This window comes from Salmo salar, chromosome 11, assembly GCF_965601325.2.
Source record: "Salmo salar chromosome 11, fSalSal1, whole genome shotgun sequence".
In the NCBI taxonomy this organism is placed as follows: domain Eukaryota; kingdom Metazoa; phylum Chordata; class Actinopteri; order Salmoniformes; family Salmonidae; genus Salmo; species Salmo salar.
In genome coordinates this window covers 92,855,408-92,877,032 of record NC_138301.1, presented here as the reverse complement: position 1 = coordinate 92,877,032, position 21,625 = coordinate 92,855,408, and positions in this window count along the sequence as shown.

Here is a 21,625-nt window from a genome sequence, read left to right as displayed (position 1 = left end):
CCGGTGAATTTACTAAATTACTCACTATAAATGTTCACAAAAATATAAATTATTTTAAGAATTATAGATACAGAACTCCTTTGTGCAATCGAGGTGTCCGATTTTAAAATAGCTTTTCGGTGAAAGCACATTTTGCAATATTCTCAGTAGATAGCCCAGCCATCACGGCTAGCTATTTAGACACCCACCAAGTTTAGCCCTGACCAAAGTCAGATTTACTATTACAAAAGTTTGATTACCTTTGATGTTCTTCGTCAGAATGCACTCCCAGGACTGCTACTTCAATAACAAATGTTGGTTTGGTCCAAAATAATCCATCGTTATATCCAAATAGCGGCGTTTTGTTCGTGCGTTCAAGACACTATCCGAAGTGTAAATAAGGGTCACGAGCATGGCGCAATTCGTGACAAAAAAATTCTAAATATTCCATTACCGTACTTCGAAGCATGTCAACCGCTGTTTAAAATCCATTTTTATGCCATTTTTCTCGTAAAAAAAGCGATAATATTCCGACCGGGAATCTGCGTTTAGGTAAACAGAGGAAAGAAAACAAAGCATTCGATCGACGCGGGCACGCGCCTGAGTCTCACAGTACTGTAACCAGCCACTACCCAAACGCGCTACTTTTTTTCAGCCAGAGCCTGCAAAGCCACGATTCAGCTTTTTGCCGCCTTCTGAGAGCCTATGGGAGCCGTAGGAAGTGTCACGTTATAGCAGAGATCCTCAGTCTTCAATAAACAGAGGCAAGAAGAACGACACCTTGTCAGACAGGCCACTTCCTGCATGAAATCTTCTCAGGTTTTGCCTGCCATATGAGTTCTGTTATACTCACAGACACCATTCAAACAGTTTTAGAAACTTTAGGGTGTTTTCTATCCAAAGCCAATAATTATATGCATATTCTAGTTACTGGGCAGGAGTAGTAACCAGTTTAAATCGGGTACGTTTTTTATCCAGCCATGTCAATATTGCCCCCTAGCCCTAACAGGTTAACAGCGGACAAGAAATTTTACCTGGTCAAAAACCTCCAGCCCATGCCTGAAGGTGGTCTTCGAAGGCGTTCTGATCTGGTTCGACAACTTCCACCACATCAGTTGGAGTTTCAATGATCTCAAAGTACGTCATACAAAAATAGCAATAGACAAACACTAAGTCAATCACGTTTTTTTTAACCACGGTATATGCAATAATTGTATATACAATTGCATTGTTTATCTCAGTTAACCTGTTAGGGCTAGGGGGCAGCATTGACACGGCTGGATAAAAAACATACCCGATTTAATCTGGTTACCACTCCTACTCAGTAACTAGAATATGCATATACTTATTACATATGGATAGAAAACACCCTAAATTTTCTAAAACTGTTTGAATGGTGTCTGTGAGTATAACAGAACTCAAATGGCAGGTCAAAACCTAAGAGATTCCTTTACAGGAAGTGGCCTGTCTGACCATTTGTTGAACTTCTTTTCCATCTCTATCATTTACTAAGGATCTCTGCTCTAACGTGACACTTCCCACGTCTTCCATAGGCTCTCAGAGCCCGGGAAAAAACAGAATGTCGTCATCCCAGCCCCAGGCTGAAACACATTATCGCCTTTCTCAAGTGGCCCATCAAGAGACACTAGCTTATGCGCGTGACCCCGACCGCCCCCGCCTTTGGGATTTTTTCCTCTGTTTGCCGAAAAGGAGATTCCCTGTCGGAATATTATCGCTTTTCTACGAGAAAAATGTTGTAAAAATTGATTTTAAACAGCGGTTGACATGCTTCGACGTACGGTAATGGAATACTTAGAATTTTATTGTCAGGAATTGCGCCAAGCGCGTGACACTTCTTTACTATTTCGGATAGTGTCTGGAACGCACGAACAAAACGCCGCTATTCGGATATAACGATGGATTATTTTGGAGCAAACCAACATTTGTTATTGAAGTAGCTGTCCTGGGTGTGTATTCTGACGAAGACAACAAAAGGTAATGACATTTTTATAATAGTAAATATGATTATGGTGAGTGCTAAACTTGCCGGGTGTCTAAATAGCGAGCCCGTGATGCCTGGGCTATGTACTTAGAATATTGCAAAATGTGCTTTCACCAAAAAGCTATTTTAAAATCGGACATATCGAGTGCATAGAGGAGGTCTGTATCTATAATTCTTAAAATAATTGTTATGCTTTTTGTGAACGTTTATCGTGAGTAATTTAGTAAAATGTTAGCGAATTCCCCAGAAGTTTGCGGGGGGTATGCTAGTTCTGAACGTCACATGCTAATGGAAAAAGCTGGTTTTTGATATAAATATGAACTTGATTGAACAAAACATGCATGTATTGTATAACATAATGTCCTAGGGTTGTCATCTGATGAAGATCATCAAAGGTGAGTGCTGCATTTAGCTGTCTTCTGGGTTTTGGTGACATTATATGCTGGCTTGAAAAATGGGTGTCTGATTATTTCTGGCTTGGTACTCTGCTGACATAATCTAATGTTTTGCTTTCGTTGTAAAGCCTTTTTGAAATCGGACAGTGTGGTTAGATTAACGAGAGTCTTATCTTTAAATGGCTGTAAAATAGTCATATGTTTGAGAAATTGAAGTAATAGGATTTTTAAGGTTTTGAAAATCGCGCCACAGGATAGCCGTGGCTGTTACGTAGGTGGGACGAATTCGTCCCGCCTAGCCTAGAGAGGTTAACAGCTGTCGTTCCTGTCCGTAGAGCAGGCGATAGGGTGAGTACTCTGGAGGCCTGGACGCTGCTGTTGTATGCAAAGATAATTACCTTTAGATTGTCCTCCCACCATTCCTTGTACCCGTCAAGAGACTTGCCTATCCAAACCTGGAGTTCATCAAAACCTGGAGTCACCATACATCTTGTCACGACTTCTGCAGAAGTTGGTCCCTCTCCTTGTTCGGGCGGCGTTCGGCGGTCGACGACACCGGTTTTCTAGTCACCACCAATCCACATTTCATTTTCGATTTGTTTTGTCTTCATTATACACAACTACTCGCCCAAGCCTTCCCCATTTATCCTTCTCCCAAATCCATTCAGCTAATGTTCTGAAAGAGCTGCAAAATCTGGACCCCTACAAATCAGCCGGGCTAGACAATCTGGACCCTTTCTTTCTAAAATTATCTGCCGAAATTGTTGCAACCCTTATTACTAGCCTGTTCAACCTCTCTTTCGTGTCGTCTGAGATTCCCAAAGATTGGAAAGCAGCTGCTGTCATCCCCCTCTTCAAAGGAGGGGACACTCTTGACCCAAAATGCTACAGACCTATATCTATCCAACCCTGCCTTTCTAAGGTCTTCGAAAGCCAAGTCAACAAACAGATTACCGACTATTTCGAATCCCACCGCACCTTTTCCGCTACGCAATCTGGTTTCAGAGTTGGTCATGGGAGCACCTCAGCCACGCTCAAGGTTCTAAACGATATCGTAACCGCCATCGATAAGAAACAATACTGTGCTGCCGTATTCATTGACCTGGCCAAAGCTTTCGACTCTGTCAATCACCACATCCTCATCGGCAGACTCAATAGCCTTGGTTTCTCAAATGATTGCCTCGCCTGGTTCACCAACTACTTCTCTGATAGAGCTCAGTGTGTCAAATCGGAGGGCCTGTTGTCCGGGCCTCTGGTAGTCTCTATGGGGGTGACACAGGGTTCAATTCTTGGGCCAACTCTTTTCTCTGTATATATCAATGATGTCGCTCTTGCTGCTGGTGAGTCTCTGATCCACCTCTACGCAGACGACACCATTCTGTATACTTCTGGCCCTTCTTTGGACACTGTGTTAACAACCCTCCAGACGAGCTTCAATGCCATACAACTCTCCTTCCGTGGCCTCCAACTGCTCTTAAATACAAGTAAAACTAAATGCATGCTCTTCAACCGATCGCTGCCTGCACCTGCCCGCCTGTCCAGCATCACTACTCTGGACGGCTCTGATTTAGAATATGTGAACAACTACAAATACCTAGGTGTCTGGTTAAACTCTCCTTCCAGACTCACATCAAACATCTCCAATCCAAAGTTAAATCTAGAATTGGCTTCTTATTTCGCAACAAAGCATCCTTCACTCATGCTGCAAACATACCCGCGTAAAACTGACCATCCTACCGATCCTCGACTTCGGCGATGTCATTTACAAAATAGCCTCCAATACCCTGCTCAACAAACGGGATGCAGTCTATCACAGTGCCATTCGTTTTGTCACTAAAGCCCCATATACTACCCACCACTGCGACCTGTACGCTCTCGTTGGCTGGCCCTCGCTTCATATTCGTCGCCAAACCCACTGGCTCCAGGTCATCTACAAGACCCTGCTAGGTAAAGTCCCCCCTTATCTCCGCTCACTGGTCACCATAGCAGCACCCACTTGTAGCACGCGCTCCAGCAGGTATATCTCTCTGGTCACCCCCAAAGCCAATTCCTCCTTTGGCCGTCTCTCCTTCCAGTTCTCTGCTGCCAATGACTGGAACGAACGACAAAGATCTCTGAAACTGGAAACACTTATCTCCCTCACTAGCTTTAAGCACCAGCTGTCAGAGCAGCTCACAGATCAATGCACCTGTACATAGCCCATCTATAATTTAGCCCAAACAACTACCGCTTCCCCTACTGTATTTATTTATATATATATTTTTTGTTCCTTTGCACCCCATTATTTCTACTTTGCACTTTCTTCTACTACAAATCTACCATTCCAGTGTTTTACTTGCTATATTGTATTTACTTTGCCACCATGGCCTTTTTGCCTTTACCTCCCTTATCTCACCTCATTTGCTCACATTGTATATAGACTTATTTTTGTACTGTATTATTGACTGTATGTTTGTTTTACTCCATGTGTAACTCTGTGTTGTGTATGTTGTCGAACTGCTTTGCTTTATCTTGGCCAGGTCGCAATTGTAAATGAGAACTTGTTCTCAACTTGCCTACCTGGTTAAATAAAGGTGAAATAAAATAAAATGCACACCTGGTTTCCATTCCATAATCATTGTTCCCTATTTTACCCTCTGGTTTCCCCCTTGGTTTTGTGCGTGTTTGTTTTTGTCAAGTTGTCTCGTTTTGTGACCTGGATTATTTATCTCCTTCATGGAATATTGTTTTTGAGTAAAATTACGGTTATCACTCATCTCTGTGTCCTGCGCCTGACTTCGCCTTACTCACATCACCTAGACTTTTGACACATCTACACATTCACATTATATATAACTCACTGTACTATCTATGTCAATTTCGAAAAAACTCTAAATTACTGGAGGCCTATGCAAAACAATGCTATAACCACTACATAATGAATCACTAACATGTAAGCTAACATGACTGAAACTAACTAGCCTAGAGCTAACTAACACTTAGCCAAGCTAAATTTGGTTAGCATCAAGCTAGCGAACGGGTTAAACGCTATTTTCGTACAAATATTAACACTAACACAATTTATTGTGACATCAAATATTTACATATATTACCAAAAGTAAACTGAGCCTTTGTTCATACAAAATAATAATAATTGGATCTAAAATGTTGTTGAAAAAAAGTACAGAAAGTTCGGACGCCATCTTAATCCCTTCTCTTACATGTAAACCATTAGCAACCTAGCCAAACTCCATTACTTACAATGGGGAAAATACCAAACAGTTTTTCACTCAGTTAAAATTCCTTTCAATTGCCTTCAAACATCACCAAAGTCATGGACTATGTAATTACAGTGCCTTGCAAAAGTATTCATCCCCCTTGGCATTTTTGCTATTTTGTTGCATTACAACCTGTAATTGAAATGCATTTTTATTTGAATTTCATGTAATGGACATACATAAAATAGTCCAAATTGGTGAAGTGAAATGAAAAAAAGAACTTGTTTCAAAAAATTCAAAACAATAAAAAATTGAAAAGTGGTGCGTGCATATGTATTCACCCGCTTTGCTATGAAGCCCCTAAATAAGATCTAGTGCAACCAATTACCTTCAGAAGTCACATAATTAGTTAAATAAAGTCCACCTGTGTGCAATCTAAGTGTCACATGATCTCAGTATATATACACCTGTTCTGAAAGGCCCCAGAGTCTGTAACACCTCTAAGCTACTGGACGTGCTACCTGTCCCAGACCTGCTGTTTTCAACTCTCTAGAGACAGCAGGAGCAGTAGAGATACTCTGAATGATCAGCTATGAAAAGCCAACTGACGTTTACTCCTGAGGTGCTGATCTGTTGCACCCTCGACAACAACTGTGATTATGATTATTTGACCCTGCTGGTCATCTTTGAACATTTGAACATCTTGGCCATGTCTGTTATAATCTGCACCCGGCAAAGCCAGAAGAGGACTGGCCACCCCTCATAGCCTGGTTCCTCTTTAGGTTTCTTCGTAGGTTCTGGCCTTTCTAGGGAGTTTTTCCTAGCCACCGTGCTTTTACACCTGCATTGCTTGCTGTTTGGGGTTTTAGGCTGGGTTTCTGTACAGCACTTGGTGACATCAGCTGAAGTAATAAGGGCTTTATAAATACATTTGATTTGATTGATAAGCAAGGGGCACCACCAAGCAAGCGGCACCATGAAGACCAAGGAACTCTCCAAACAGGTCAGGGACAAAGTTGTGGAGAAGTACAGATCAGGTTTGGGTTATCTGGACTATCTGTCCATAGGACAACTTTAAGCCATACACTCCACACAGCTGGGCTTTATGGAAGAGTGGCCAGAAAAAAGCCATTGCTTAAAGAAAAAAATAAGTAAACATGTTTGGTGTTTGCCAAAAGGCATGTGGGAGACTCCCCAAATATATGGAAGAAGGTACGCTGGTTAGATGAGACTAAAATTGAGCTTTTCGGTATTCAAGGAAAAAACTATGTCTGGCGCAAACCAAACACTTCTCATCACCCGAGAACACCATCCCCACAGTGAAGCACGGTGGTGGCAGAATCATGCTGTGGGGATGTTTTTCATCCGCAGGGACTGGGAAACTGGTCAGAATTAAAGGAATGATGGATGACGTTAAATACAGGGAAATTCTTGAGGGGAAACCTGTTTCAGTCTTCCAGAGATTTGAGACTGGGACGAAGGTTCACCTTCCAGCAGGACAATGACCCTAAGCATACTGCTAAAGCAACACTCGAATGGTTTAAGGGGAAACATTTAAATGTCTTGGAATGGCCTAGTCAAAGCCCAGACCTGAATCCAATTCAGAATCTGTGGTATGACTTAAAGATTGCTGTACACCAGCGGAACCCATCCAACTTGAAGGAGCTGGAGCAGTTTTGCCTTGAAGAATGGGCAAAAATCCCAGTGGCTTGATGTGCCAAGCTTATAGAGACATACCCCAAGATATTTGCAGCTGTAATTGCTGCAAAAGGTGACTCTACAAAGTAATGACTTTGGGTGGGTGGATAGTTATGCACGCTCAAATGTTCTGTTTTTTTGTCTTATTTCTTGTTTGTTTCACAAAAAAAAAAGTTTTTTGCATCTTCAAAGTGGTAGGCATGTTGTGTCAATCAAATGATACAACCCCCCCCAAAATCAATTTTAATTCCAGGTTGTAATGCAACAAAATATGAAAAATGCCTAGGGGGTGAATACTTTCGCAAGCCACTGTAACCATGTTACCTCAATATTCTGAGTCATATTTCACATTTACACATAACTGAATTAATGGGTAAATTGATGAGACGGAGTTATGTTAGTTTTCAGTAGTAGTCATTCTCCAAGATTGAGAGAGAGAAACCTCCATTGACATCACAGCTCCCCTAGCGGCAGTAATCATATACATACATTTAATGTAAATACCTGGGAGGCCTAGAAAATTATACAAGGGATGGCTCAATAAATTAACAAAACAAATAAAACATAAAAAATATATGACCTTACATATGTGTGTGTCATATATACACATGGTATATACTTGGGTACCACTTTGACATCTCTGATCTGCTTTGCCTCAATGAATTAATGCCAGAACATTTGTAGCCAGGATAAGCTATTTGTATCTAGTCTCCTAATAATTGCATAACGGTGCAAGTTAGACACGCTATCTTTTGTTTGCATGTGAGCATGTATTTTTTTTTGTCGGTCCTGTCAATGTTGAGTGGTGACACATGCCTCAGCACACATAGAATGTTACTTTGCCTGCTTGCAAATATGTGCTAAAAGTGGGGATGTTCCTTAGTATTTCTGATTATCTTAACTCCCCACTACCAATGATGTTTTAAAAAAAAAAGGAAACCACAGAACCACCACTGTAATATAGGCCTACACTCAGTTAAAAAGGTGTTATCTATAAACTAAAAGGATTATTCCGCTGTCCCCATGGGATAACCTATTTTGGTTCCAGGGAAGAACCCCTTCTGTGTCTAGATAGAACCCTTTTGGGCTCCATTCCACAGAGGGTTCTACCTGGAACCAAAAAAAGTGTTTTCCTTTGGGGACAGCCAAAGGACCCTGTTGGAACCCCTTTCTCAAAGAATGTACTCAACAAGTTTAGCCTGTTAAGTTTACACCATTTCATTCTGTACTCAAACATCTGCCTGGTATTCAGGATAACACACAAAATAGCACCACCACCTTTGAAGTTTTTGTCAACCTCTGCTCAGACTTAAATAGCAGTGTTCCAAGAACCTCCACCAGGGGTGACTGTAGGATCCTCAAACGGACAAAAAAGGAGACACAAGTGGGCACCCCACACTCATTTTAGATCCCAAGGGGTCTTTATTTTTTATACTGTATGCGCTCACTTTCATCACTATCTCCATTGCCATCTTCTCATGTCTTTTCCTGGAACTACATCTATACACACACACACACACACACACACACACACACACACACACACACACACACACACACACTACTGTAGCAACTTGTTCAATCTTTCACATTTTAGGCGTCCAGCTTTGCCCTTGGATGGATCATATTGCAATGAGATGGGCACAGAGGTATTTATGTACAGTCCTTTTCAGTGTGGTGGCATTTTAATTGAACAGGAGAAGAGGATGTGGTTGCTTGTGGAGGGAGAGCAGTGTCGTGGTGAGTAGAACAGCTACAATGATGCTGATTGGTTGCTCTGGCTCATCACTTCTTGACTAAAAGAAAGATAGATTTAGAAATTAGTTCGACCTTGCCATAGTTCAACAGCTGAAAAGCTTTCATTAACATACTCCCAGAGATAGCAAGACATTCTGTATTCACTGAATGAAGTAGCCTATCCATTCCCATTTAAAATTTCATTCATCAATGAATTAAGTTACACTATAGCACATTCAATGACATTATTATTGTAGACTATAGGCTACTCCTGTATCTACCTTGTACAATACCGTAATCATTGAATGAAGTAGCGTACCATCCACATTTACAAATTCATTAATCAATTAGATAAATAATACAAACATTATTGTAGAATAGGCTACTCCTGTATCCACACTATATTAGGATACCGTTATGATTTCATTGGTCTTGTCAGGCATGATTTTAAGGTCTTCGATCGAAATTGTATGTCGTACCTCGTTCACTTCTTCAGTGAAAAGTAGTTATGCATCCCCCATTCAATCCAGTTTGAGTGTGAATGTGTAGACCTAGTGACAGTGGAAAAATAAACCCTCCATCACACAATGGCATGTAGGGGTAGTGTATTACAATGTAAAGTATGTTTATATCCTATAGCACCACGTGTGTATATTTTCATTTACAATTTAATTCATCCATGAAATAAATAATACTAGCACATCAAATTATGTTACTATTGTACATTTGCCTACTCCTCTATCGACATAGTAAATAATATTGCCTACGTGCTTTCGACAATACATTACCAACTCGTTATCAACAAAAAGTAATTATTTTCAAATAAACCAAATTTGCCTTATCAACACAGTAGGCCTAAATATTTCCTAACGATATCACAACTTAAATATAGCCTACTTACTCCTCAATTAGATTAAGGACATCTTGGTCATTCTTTTCATCATCTCTAAGGGAAATATCTGGGGCAGACACTCTCGAAAATTGCATCTGCTACTTGTAAAAAAACAAACAAATGAATGTCTCTGTCACCGGCGAGCTCTCAAATACCGTGCCCATCTCTCACTCTATGAGCGATCACTGCTATCCGGATTCCTTCGGACGTCCCTACCCTGAACCCTAAACCCTAAACTATAACCCTTAACTAACACTAAACTTAACCATTTTACATTTATATTTGATTAAGGTAGGGACATCCCAAGGATTCCAAATATCACTAACCTTCTGGGAAAGCCTATGAAACTCCTGTATTCAACTGAAAGCCATGGACACAACTCTTCTTGGCTGTCTGAGGTAGGCTATTGGAAACTGGTAACAACACAGTCTGTGATTGGCTAACAACATTTAGATCTGTATACAGTGAGATAAGATAACATACCATGCCATGAGGTGTTGAGGGAAAGACAGATCGGACATAATCTTTTCTAGGAATGTCGACTTGCACGGAAAACTGTACATATGTAACATTTATGGTTGAGATTTAGTTAATATAAATAGAAACTATGCACCTTATGACTTTCATTAACACGCAGGTGTCACGCAGACGTTAGTAAGGCGTTGGTATGACGACATGTTAGTGACACTCAGGCGTCACGCAGACGTTAGTAAAGTGTTGGTATCATGTCATGTCAGTCAGATGTTCAATGGTTGATGACAGCCACACGGTGGCACAGTTGCCCAAGCTTAATTCTGGCACATATCACCCCCCATCTGTGACAATAGGTCCTCTGCCCAGGAAAGCATCACACTCAACTATTGGTTGATGCATGCAACGTCTGATCAGGGAGGCCGTTTCTCCCTACCAGTTATCACAAGGTCTAGTTTTTTTATTTTTATAACTCAGTCAGTCTCAACTTAATGTTTAGAGTTAGAATAGTAGAATACAGAATCTGCAATTTCGAAATTGTATGTGTATCAGCAGTTTTTATCTTGTTATGTCAGTCACTCAATTAGCCCATGTCAGCTAACATTTTTTATATTGATTAGTCTTGCCAGCTATCTAAACTTGTAATAAACATGGTCAAATTACCGACTGGGGGACCCAATTGATATCATATTCAAAACTGCAAAAATTTCAGTCCACCCTATGGCAAAATGAGTAGAATTGCAGGAAATTAGTTATAAAATTGCTAAATTATCTCTCAGCTCTATGATAAAATGTGCGGAGTTGCAGCAAATAGGCTAGGGCCGGGTCTGACTGCATGTGTGGTTATGGATGTGGGTATGCAGACCTGCAAGCCACTGTGGTCCCTCATGATGATTGCTGATTTTGCCCATCCCTGGCATACATTTTCTTTTTCTCATGGCATTCCTGGAGGCTGGATGCATTGCATCTTGCTGCCTCTGACAGGTTGTAAGACACACTCAGTTCAACAAAAAAATGTGTAGGCCTACATGTTACAATAATAAGCTTTTATAGCAATATGTCACCATATAACTTATAAACAAGCACAGTAGTGTCTATTTTGTAGTGCAAATAATTACAATTCCACAAGGTGACACTATTACATTGCCAAAAAAGTAGTCTATAATGGAATGGATGGAGATATTTTGATAATAGATCAGCCTGGACAGCCGATAGTGATCGCTGTCTTTTGACAGCAGAATAGAACAGTGACCACTAGGCAGTCCAGGCTGATAATAAACCTGCTACAGGCTGTCTTGTTTGTCTTATGTTGTAACTGTATTGTTATGTAATTGAATTGATAAATATTTCTTTGTCATATTGTATTGTCGTATTAATGTATTGTTATCTCTACCTTCTTGCCCTTTGTGCTGTTGTCTGTGCCCAATAATGTTTGTACCCTGTTTTGTGCTGCTACCATGATGTGCTGCTGTCATGTTGTGTTGCTACCATGTTGTTGTCATGTTGTGTTGCTACCATGCTGTATTGTCATGTGTTGCTGCCATGCTATGTTGTCATCTTAGTTCTCTCTTTATGTAATGTCGTGATGTGTGTTTTGTCCTAGATTTTTATTTATATTTTAATCCCAACCCCCATACCCGCAAGAGGCCTTTTGCCATTTGGTAGGCCATTATTGTAAATAATAATTTGTTCTTAACTGACCTGCCTTGTTAAATAAAGGTTAAATACATTTTTTTATTAATATTGACTTCAGCTTTTTCTTCTTCGCAACAGAATCTCACTGGGTTTCAAGTCCAAAAATCCTTCTTAACTACATTGAAGGGCAACTCCACATCCTGATTTGGCCTTGTTTTTCATCATTGCTCATTAAGAAATGCTAGCGGCCATGACTTGTCTATTTGGCCAAATCTAAGGATTTGGGTGTCTAACACGCACGGTTGAGTGATGTTCTGTCTTCAAGTCTCCAGTGGGTGATGTATTACCAGTTAGAGACAGGTTCAGTTAGGTGGCAGAAGGGGTGACACTCGATCCTGGCAGGCAAAATAACTACAGGCAAATGTGAGATGCAGGAGGATGGCACTCTTCTCATGCCACTCTGTAGGCTACTGACCTTTTTTTTGCAAATGAGAAAATAATATGAGAAAAGTAAAATGTATAAACGTATGTAGAAATTCTAAACAAAGTGTTTAGATAACTTTCAATTGTAACAGTTCCGTGTAGAATAAATCATACTTCACAAAAATGCTGTAGAAGCAGTGCCCCCCCCCCCCCCCATTGATAATACCATTCGATTCAATAATAACAAAAGACGATAAAAAGTAAGAGATGTGTGTTGTCTCTCTCAATTCAGACATCAGTATCAACCTGTCTTTCAGTCAGAGAACTCCATTGGAAAATCATCTCTCCTGCCCATCTGTAGAAAAATGAGGAACAATTGATGATTGACACATGTATTGAAAGGATGATATTACTAAACACTTGTGATGTACTGTCTTATTAGTAATCACCTTTTGTCCCATCTGACGCAACCTGGACTCAGGGGTAGATGTAACATAGTAAACAAAAATCTGGGACACTCAAATTAGTATGATATGTTACATTTGATATGGTATTAATTTGTTGATGTCCATCATCCACGACGTATGATATGTTACGAATTACAATTTGTATGATATGTTATAAATTGCTATTTGTACATTCTGTTGTGAATTTTCAATACGTATGATATGTTTCTAATTCCAATGTGTTATGGCTAACATTAGCTAGGTGGCTAATGCTAATGTTAGCCAAGTGGCTAATGTTGTTAAGGTTAGGGTTAAGGTTAGGGTTAAGAGTTAGGTTACAGGGTTAAGGTTAGGGTTAGGTTACATGCCAAGTAATTGAAAAGTAGCTTAAAAAGTACTAAATATTTTCAAAGTTGGTAATTAGCAAACATTCTTAAGTTGACCGTGATGAGATTTGAACACAAAACCTTTGGATTGCTAGATGTTCGCGTTATACGCCCACCCACCCCTGCTCCGACCAACCACCCTCCTTTAATTTTTTATGTAACCATACCAAACGTAACATACAGTATCATACTAACTTGAGTGTCCCGGATTACTGTCTATGAGTCCAGCCTGTCTGAGGTGTTTGCCAATGCCTGATGGGCATGGCAGCATATATCTGTGGCTAACACAATTGTTTGGACATGATTTAAAAATAAACACACCTGTCTATATAATGTCCCTCAGTTGACAATGCATGTCAGAGCAGAAACTTTCCCATGACAACCGAAGAACTGTCAGTAGATCGCTGAGATATAATTTTGGTGTGTTACAGCCTGAAAATTGATTAAATTGAGATTGTGTCACCCCATAATGTCAAAGTGGAATTATGTTTTTAGTATTTTTAACAAATGAATGTGAGTAAAAGTAAAGTAACCGTAATAGAAAATTACTCAAGTAAAAGTCACTCAGTTAAATACTACTTGAGTAAAAGTCTAAAGTATTTGGTTTAAAATATACTTAAGTATCAAAGTAAATGTAATTGATAAAATATACTTAAGTAGTATCAATTGTAAAAGTAAAAGTATAAATAATTTGAAATTCCTTATATTAAGCAAACCAGACGGCACAATTTTCGTGTTTTTAATTTATTTACGGATAGCCAGGGGGCTATCCAACACAGACATAATTTACAAACTAATAATTTGTGTTTAGTGAGTCCGCCAGATCAGCGGCAGTAGAGATGACCAGGGATGTTCTCTTGAAAGTGTGTGAATTGGACCATTTTCCTGTCCTGCTAAGCATTCAAAATGTTATGAGTACTTTTGGGTGTCAGGGAAAACATATGGAGTAAAAAGTACATAATTTTCTTTTGGAATGTAGTGAAGTAAAACTTTTCCAAAATATGCATAGTTGGAAAGTCTGCTTCCAGCTCACTCTCAAACACGTAGATCCCCTGAACTCAGCTCACTCTCCAGATCCCAATCACCTGAATTCTGATCACCTGTTCACACACATGTATGTCATTATCACACCTATTTAGTTCAGTTCTTTGCACCCCATCATTATAAGGTATTGTTTGTTTTGTGATACACTGCTATTCGGAGCACTGTTTTTTCCCCTGTAATTCAATCCTCCCGTGTATGATAGTTTTTGCCTGCCTCACTAACGATGCCTATTCCCTGCCTATACTTTAGGCTATCGGATTTCCTATTATCAACCTATTGCCTGATCTCCTGGATGACGTTACTAGCCTTTTCCCTGCCTGTACTGTTGCCTTTTTGGACCCCTGTGTATGACCTTCTGCCTGCCCCTGGACCCAGATACCTGCCTCCTCCTGTGGTCCTCTACAATAAACACCTGCTGTGCCCTGCGCTTGAAACCCGCTCTCTGTCTCCCATCGTGTTCATTACAACAGTAAAGTACAGATACCCCAAAAAAACGATTTAAGTAAAAAATACTTTAAAGTACTACTTAAGTACTTTAGCAGATACTCGTATCCAGTGTGACTTACAGGAGAAATTAGGGTTAAGTGCCTTGCTCAAGGGTAAATATTTTTCACCTAGTCGGCTCAAGGATTCAAACCAGCAACAGCTCGGTTACTGGCCCAACACTCTTAACCGCTAGGCTACCTGCCACCTTTACAATGCTGATAATAAGTGAAATGTGCGTGCGTTTCACCCATATGCAAACTTGACAACAAATGTCCACATGGCAGCTGGAGGCAGACCACAACGTGTTGTCTCTGAACAATTGGGCATCATTGGCTAAAGTGGGCAGGTACTGTAAGTAATCTATACCCAACCCTCCAGTATGTCATGCTCCAGTAACTTACTTACAAAACTCAGTTTTGGACGAGAGTGACTTTTTGGCCAAAGCGATCCTATTTATTCTTTGTAGTCAATTTTGACACGATAATTCATGTTTCTGACTCATATCGATGCCACAGAGACCATTTAAAACCAGATACGTTTTTTCGGGCCTTCAGAGTTCGCAGAATGAAAACTTAAGGAGGCTTTTATATATTTCAAATGGTCTCCTATATGAGTTCAACAACCAATCATAATCGGAATGCAAAGCTAAACATGATGTGATTGGTCAGATTTGTGCAACTAATTTACCAATTAAGTTTTGTATTCTCATTGTGATTGCTCCCTGAATCAATAGAGGACATTTTTAAATGTATAAAAGTATCCCTAATTTTTGTTACTTAAAAACCGAAGGTTCACCGAAGGTGTACAGAAGTTGAAAAAATCTTGATCTCCTGTTCACCTGACCTGTGAGTTTCTGATGCTAAAATGCAGACTCCACCATATACCGAGGGAATTCATTTTAACCAAGCACATTTTTAACAAATTCTTCAAAAATATCACCAACATGTGCTCCCTGATGCAAGCTGGCCGCCTGGAGCACATGAGCAGGAAGTCTGGGCTCACTGACCATGCTGAAGCCCACAAACTCCACCTCGTCACCTACAGAGATGCCCTCAGTGCTGCTAGATCTGCCTACTTCTCCAACATCAGCTCCAGAGCTTCGGTGACATGGCCTTCTCTAGGGTTGATCCTAGGCTCTGGAACTCCCTCTAGCCATCTGTGACTCTGAGTCCATGACCATCTTTCAGTCCCTCCTAAAGCCCCACTTCTTTGACAAAGCCTACCCTTAAGATCAAGCCTCTCTGTTCCTACTCCCGCCTACAAGCAGCAGCAACTCAAGAGGCAGCCACCAACACAGAGAATAGTGATGCGCTGGACAGAGGAGGCAGACTCAATACTGCAGGACTATTTTGAGAATACTGATTGGAATATATTCAAAGATACATCGTTATTCACAGGCTTCATTGGGAATTGTGTTGATTATGTTTTACCCACAATAACGATCCGAAAATACCCCAACCAAAAACCCTGGATGAATGGACATATCCATACCATGCTGAAAGCCTGTAATGCAGCATTTAATGTCAGCAGAACGAACCCCGATGACTCAGTGGCGCAGGACGCATACAAGGCAAGCAGGTACAAGCTCCGCAAATTCATTAGGGATCCAAAAAGACCATGCAGACTCAAACTTGAATTGATGTTCGACAACTCAGACTCGCGACGCATGTGGCAAGGACTACAGACTATCATAGACTACAAAGGCAAAGCCAGCTGTGGTGCCTACCGAAGCCTTCCAGACAAGCTTAACAAATTCTATGCGCTCTTCGAAACAGATAATACCGAGCCATCCAGGAAGACTCTTGCCGCTCAACCAGATGTTTTTGCTCACCGAGGCTGATGTTATGAAAACTCTCAAAAGAGTAAATACTCACAAAGCCGCCAGCCCAGACGGCATCCCTGGCCGCATCCTCAGAGTGTGTGCTGATCAGCTGGTGGGGGTCTTCTCTGACATCTTCAACCTGTCCCTGTCCCAGGCTGTAGTCCCCACCTGCTTCAAGGAGACCACCATCACCCCAGTGTCCAAGAAAAACAAGGTGACATGCCCAAATTACTATCACCACGTTGCCCACTGCTCCAACAGATCCACGGGAGATGCCATTTCCATCGCTATTCACATGGCCCTAACACATCTGGACAAGAGGAATATCTATGTGAGAATGCTGTACTTTGACTAAAGTTCAGCATTCAACACTATTCTTCCCTCCAAGCTCGACACCAGGCTCAGAGCCTTGGCTCTGGACACCACCCTCTGCACCTGGATCCTGGACTTCCTGATGGGCAGACCACAGGCTGTGAGGATTGGCAAAAGCACCTCCTCCACACAGACTCTTAACACAGGGGCCCCCCAGTGGTGTGTCCTCAGCCCTCTGCTGTTCACCCTTGACTGCATTGCTTTGCAAGACATCAACTCCACAATCAAGTTTTGCTGATGAAACCACAGTTGCAGGCCTGATAACCAGCAACAATGAGTCGACCTATAGGAAGGAGGTAAGTGGGTTAACTGCCTTGCTCAGGGGCAGAACAACAGATTTGTACCTTGTCAGCTCGGGGACAACAACCTCTCCTTCAACATCAGCAAAACAAAGGAGTTGATTGTTGACTTCAGGAAGCAGAGGAGGGAACATGCCACAATCCACATCAACGGGACTGCAGTAGAAAGAGTCAGCAGTTTGAAGTTTGAAGTTCCTCAGTGTCCACATCACCGAGGATTTGACATGGACCAACAACACCACCACTCTTGTAAGGCGGCTGAAGAAATTTGGCATGCCACCCCGGGTTCTCTCCAAATACTCCTGCTTGCACCATTAAGAGCGTCCTGACTGGTTGCATCACGGCCTGGTACTGGAATGACTCTGTCCACGACCACAAGGCCCTCCAGCGTGTGGTGAAGATGGCCCAGTACATCACTGGGACCGTCCTCCCACCCATCTAGGAACAATGTCTGAGGAAGACCCGTAGCATCATCAAAAACCCCACACACCCCAGTCAGGAGCTGTTCACTCCATTACCGTCGGGCAGATGGTGTCAGAGCATGAGGTCTGATACCAACAGGCTCAGACTGCTGAACACTTGAACTGGACTGACCACTTGCATGGACTCTCCGCACCTTAGCACACATGCATTCACTGACACCCACACACACATATACATAAACACACATATACATTCATGTTATACACACATCACAACTGCTGCTACCAGACTTATTATTGTTGCAAAATACTGCACAATATAAACACTTTCCCACGAATCCCCCCTTCCCCAAAACATGTGCAAATATTGGACTATAAATTGTGCTTCCAGTATTATACTTATGCTAAAATGTTTATTCTAGTCTACTGAGCCATTTACTTTATGTTTGTATTCTTATATTTTCTCATTTCTTCATTTTGTTGCACTGTCGAGAACGAACCCTGTAAGTAAGCATTTCGGTGATTGGTGTATACCATGTGTATCCTGTACATACTGCTAAAACTGGAAACTTGAAAGCTGCCTTCTTTCCACATACTGATCAAATATTTACATCTGTCTACAGAAAACATTGTCATAAGAAACAAACGTTGTGGGAAACATTCATAGACAACTAATAGACTAATGTTTGATATACTAAGGAAACACTTTCAGATAAGCAGTGTTAGTGCCTTCTACTTTCCCAGAGCACTCAACCTTTTACACCATACACCATTCACCTGTCCTCCAGTCAAGGAGTACTTACCATAAATGCTGAGGATTTGTTCTCATTCATAGTCCATCCCCTTAGGCCTCAGCTGATAAAGGGAGATATTGATTAAATACAAAGGAAGGGTGTGTGCACCATGCCCTTACTCTAGCCAATGTTCCTCTGGTGCCTGTAAGAACTTCAAAGGAATGGTTTGCAACTCATCAGATAACATATTTTATTCAGAGCCCTTATAAACTTCATGACAGGCTTGAAGTCAGACGCATAGCGGTATGCAGATAAATAGACATATTCACAATAAATAAAAACAAAGGATTGAGGGTTGAGGATTTTTGGACTTGCAATGGGAAGGGAACACTGACGATACCTCACTATTCAACCCATGTGCATATGGAGCACACACGCACACACACACACACACACACACACACACACACACACACACACACACACACACACACACACACACACACACACACACACACACACACACACACACACACACACACACACACACACACACACACACACACACACATAAAGCACAGTCAAGGTTGACTGAGATTTACGATAGATTTAATAAAGGCTGATTGGAAGGGACTAAGTCAACAGGGCCATTGAGCTGTGATGCCATGGAAACAGCCAGTAGTAATGAAATAACACTGAGAAACAAACCCAATGTACCACATGTATACAAGGTCAGTGTGTAGTGTTCTAAAGCTGCTGCCTACACCCTTTCCATGCTGAAATCTAAATCCACTTTCCATGTCATCTTTGTCTTCTTGATCACTTTTTCCTGCATGGTTTCTTTCCTAACAGACAGTGGTGGCTGAGCTGGAGGAGATAGGTCTTTCAGGGGACAGGGTGCAAGCTGTGGCAAAATCAGACTCAGATGGCAGTTAGTAATTATTTTATTTCCTAACTTCACAGCTGTAATACACCCACAATCTGAAAAACCATAGTGTTGGAATTATATTTTTTTTATGTAGAGCTCTCCCCAGTGATAATTGCTAGTACCTGCACTGTTTTGCATGTGTAATTCTATCGTTTTTGAACTACACAGTTTTCCTTCCCATGGGCAGGCATCCAGTCGAGGCATTAATCAGTCAGCTAATTACTTGCAAAGCCCCCACCCACTGGCAGAGAGAGACAGACTGAGACTGAACAGTATCTAGAAGTCAGTCATGCTAACGATAAAGCTGCTAATTAAATTGGGGTTTTAATTTTGTATCAGCTAGTGGGCCAAGTTGAGCTGGTCCAGTGGTGTTGTCGTAGCTTCTGACTTTCTATCTCTCTCTCTCTCTCTGCACTCTGAGGGGAGAGACAGAAGGAGAGAGAGAGAGTACTTCCATCATTCCCCAAACTTCACCACCTTCTCCATTATCTATATTACATAGTCCCTTTCACCCCCAAGGCTCAACCTCCTGCAGTGTTCCTCATGTGGTATAGGAGAAAATAGAGTTATTGTTTTTCCATATTTTGTTGTGTGGCATTAGACAAACAATACATGGTTAGTGTTGGTGATGATGATCATAATGACAAAATTGTGATTCTCATAATAGCCATAATAGCTGTTTAGTTCAAGTTTATTGTGTGTTTTCATGGGTGGCCTATTAGTGTAATTTCATGGTGTGCTTGTTTCTGGGTAAATCAATAAAGCATGTTAAATTGGCAGGTCTGGCAGTGCCCAGCGGTGGATTGGCAGACTGGCAAAATAGCAGACTCAGAGGTAGTCAGACAGACAGCTGCTAACCAGTTTAATTGGACAGAGATAATTAGGTGAAGCCTAGAGGACAAAACATCGCACAGTGAATGTCGACCGTTCGTCTGCCGTTCGTTCACCATTCTCATAATGTGTTTTAAGGACCACCAGCCAGTGGGCGTCTGACTGCCAACATTTTCGCCCTTTTCTATATGTAGAATCGGTCTGGTACTCTGTTCAGAGGTGCAAAGTACTCTCGGCCAGCAAACGCTACTAGAGTATCCGTGCCTTTACACTACTGAAGGTGTGGAAACATGGAACACTGACTGGGTCGGTGTATATTCAGATCAGAAATGCATTCAAGTTTGGCACCTGCTGTATAATCACTAAGTCATAACTCTAAGCGAGGAATTGAAATGAAAACAAGTCCCACAAACAGACCATACAGTCTCACCATTTATGAGTAGGGAAAGGTAGAAGGGAAATAATATGGAGTCGGGAGATAATGTATTCATTAAATAAAGTGAAATACAGTTCCAAGGTTGTTAAAGTCAACTATTCCCTGCTTATAACTATCTGGGAATCTGGATTGAGGAACAGCTGTCTTTCAAAAAGCATGTTGATGAGTTAGCTAAGAAATTAGGAATTAAAATGGGCTTATTTTATAGGAATAGATCATGCCTTTCATTAAATGGCAGAAAACAAAATAATTCAGTTGACATTGATACCGGTTAGACAATGGAAATATTGTCTATATGAATGCAGCTGCCACTGTACTGTGCTTTATTACGGGAGATAGGTTCAGTATACATCACTGCATTCTCTATCAGAAAGTAGGCTGGCCATTTTTCAAGTCTTGTAGATTGATGCATTGCACTCTTTTTGTTTATAAAGCCCTCCTGCAGAACTGTCCATTGTACCTTACTTAATTGTTATATACATACGAGATACCAGACCCCTTTTCAGGGATGGCTAACTCTGGAGATCTCCATAAAGTTATACTAGGTAAATCTGTTTTTAGTTTTTTTGCACCTTACTTGTGGAATAATCTCCAAGGATCTCTAAAATGTGATGAATTGGTGCCTCTAGGGCAATTCAGAAGGAGGATTAAGGAATGTTTTACTGAAGAATGTAATTGTTTTTTTATTATTGTGTGTTGCTTTCTGTCTATTGATGTGAGTATTGATGTGTATATTGAAGCCTCCTGCGACGCCCCTCAGCCAGGAGCCTCCGGCGACGCCCCTGGGCCCGGAGCCTCCGGCGACGCCCCTCGGCCCGGAGCCTCCGGCGACGCCCCGCGGCCTCCGGCGATGCCTCCGGCTACACCCTCCGGCCCAGTGGCTCCAGCGACGCCACTTGGCCCGGGGCCTCCAGCAACGCCAGGTTTTCCAGGTTTGGCCGAGTGTGGATTCCAATCAGAGGCAGGTGTCTTTCGTTGTCTCTGATTGGA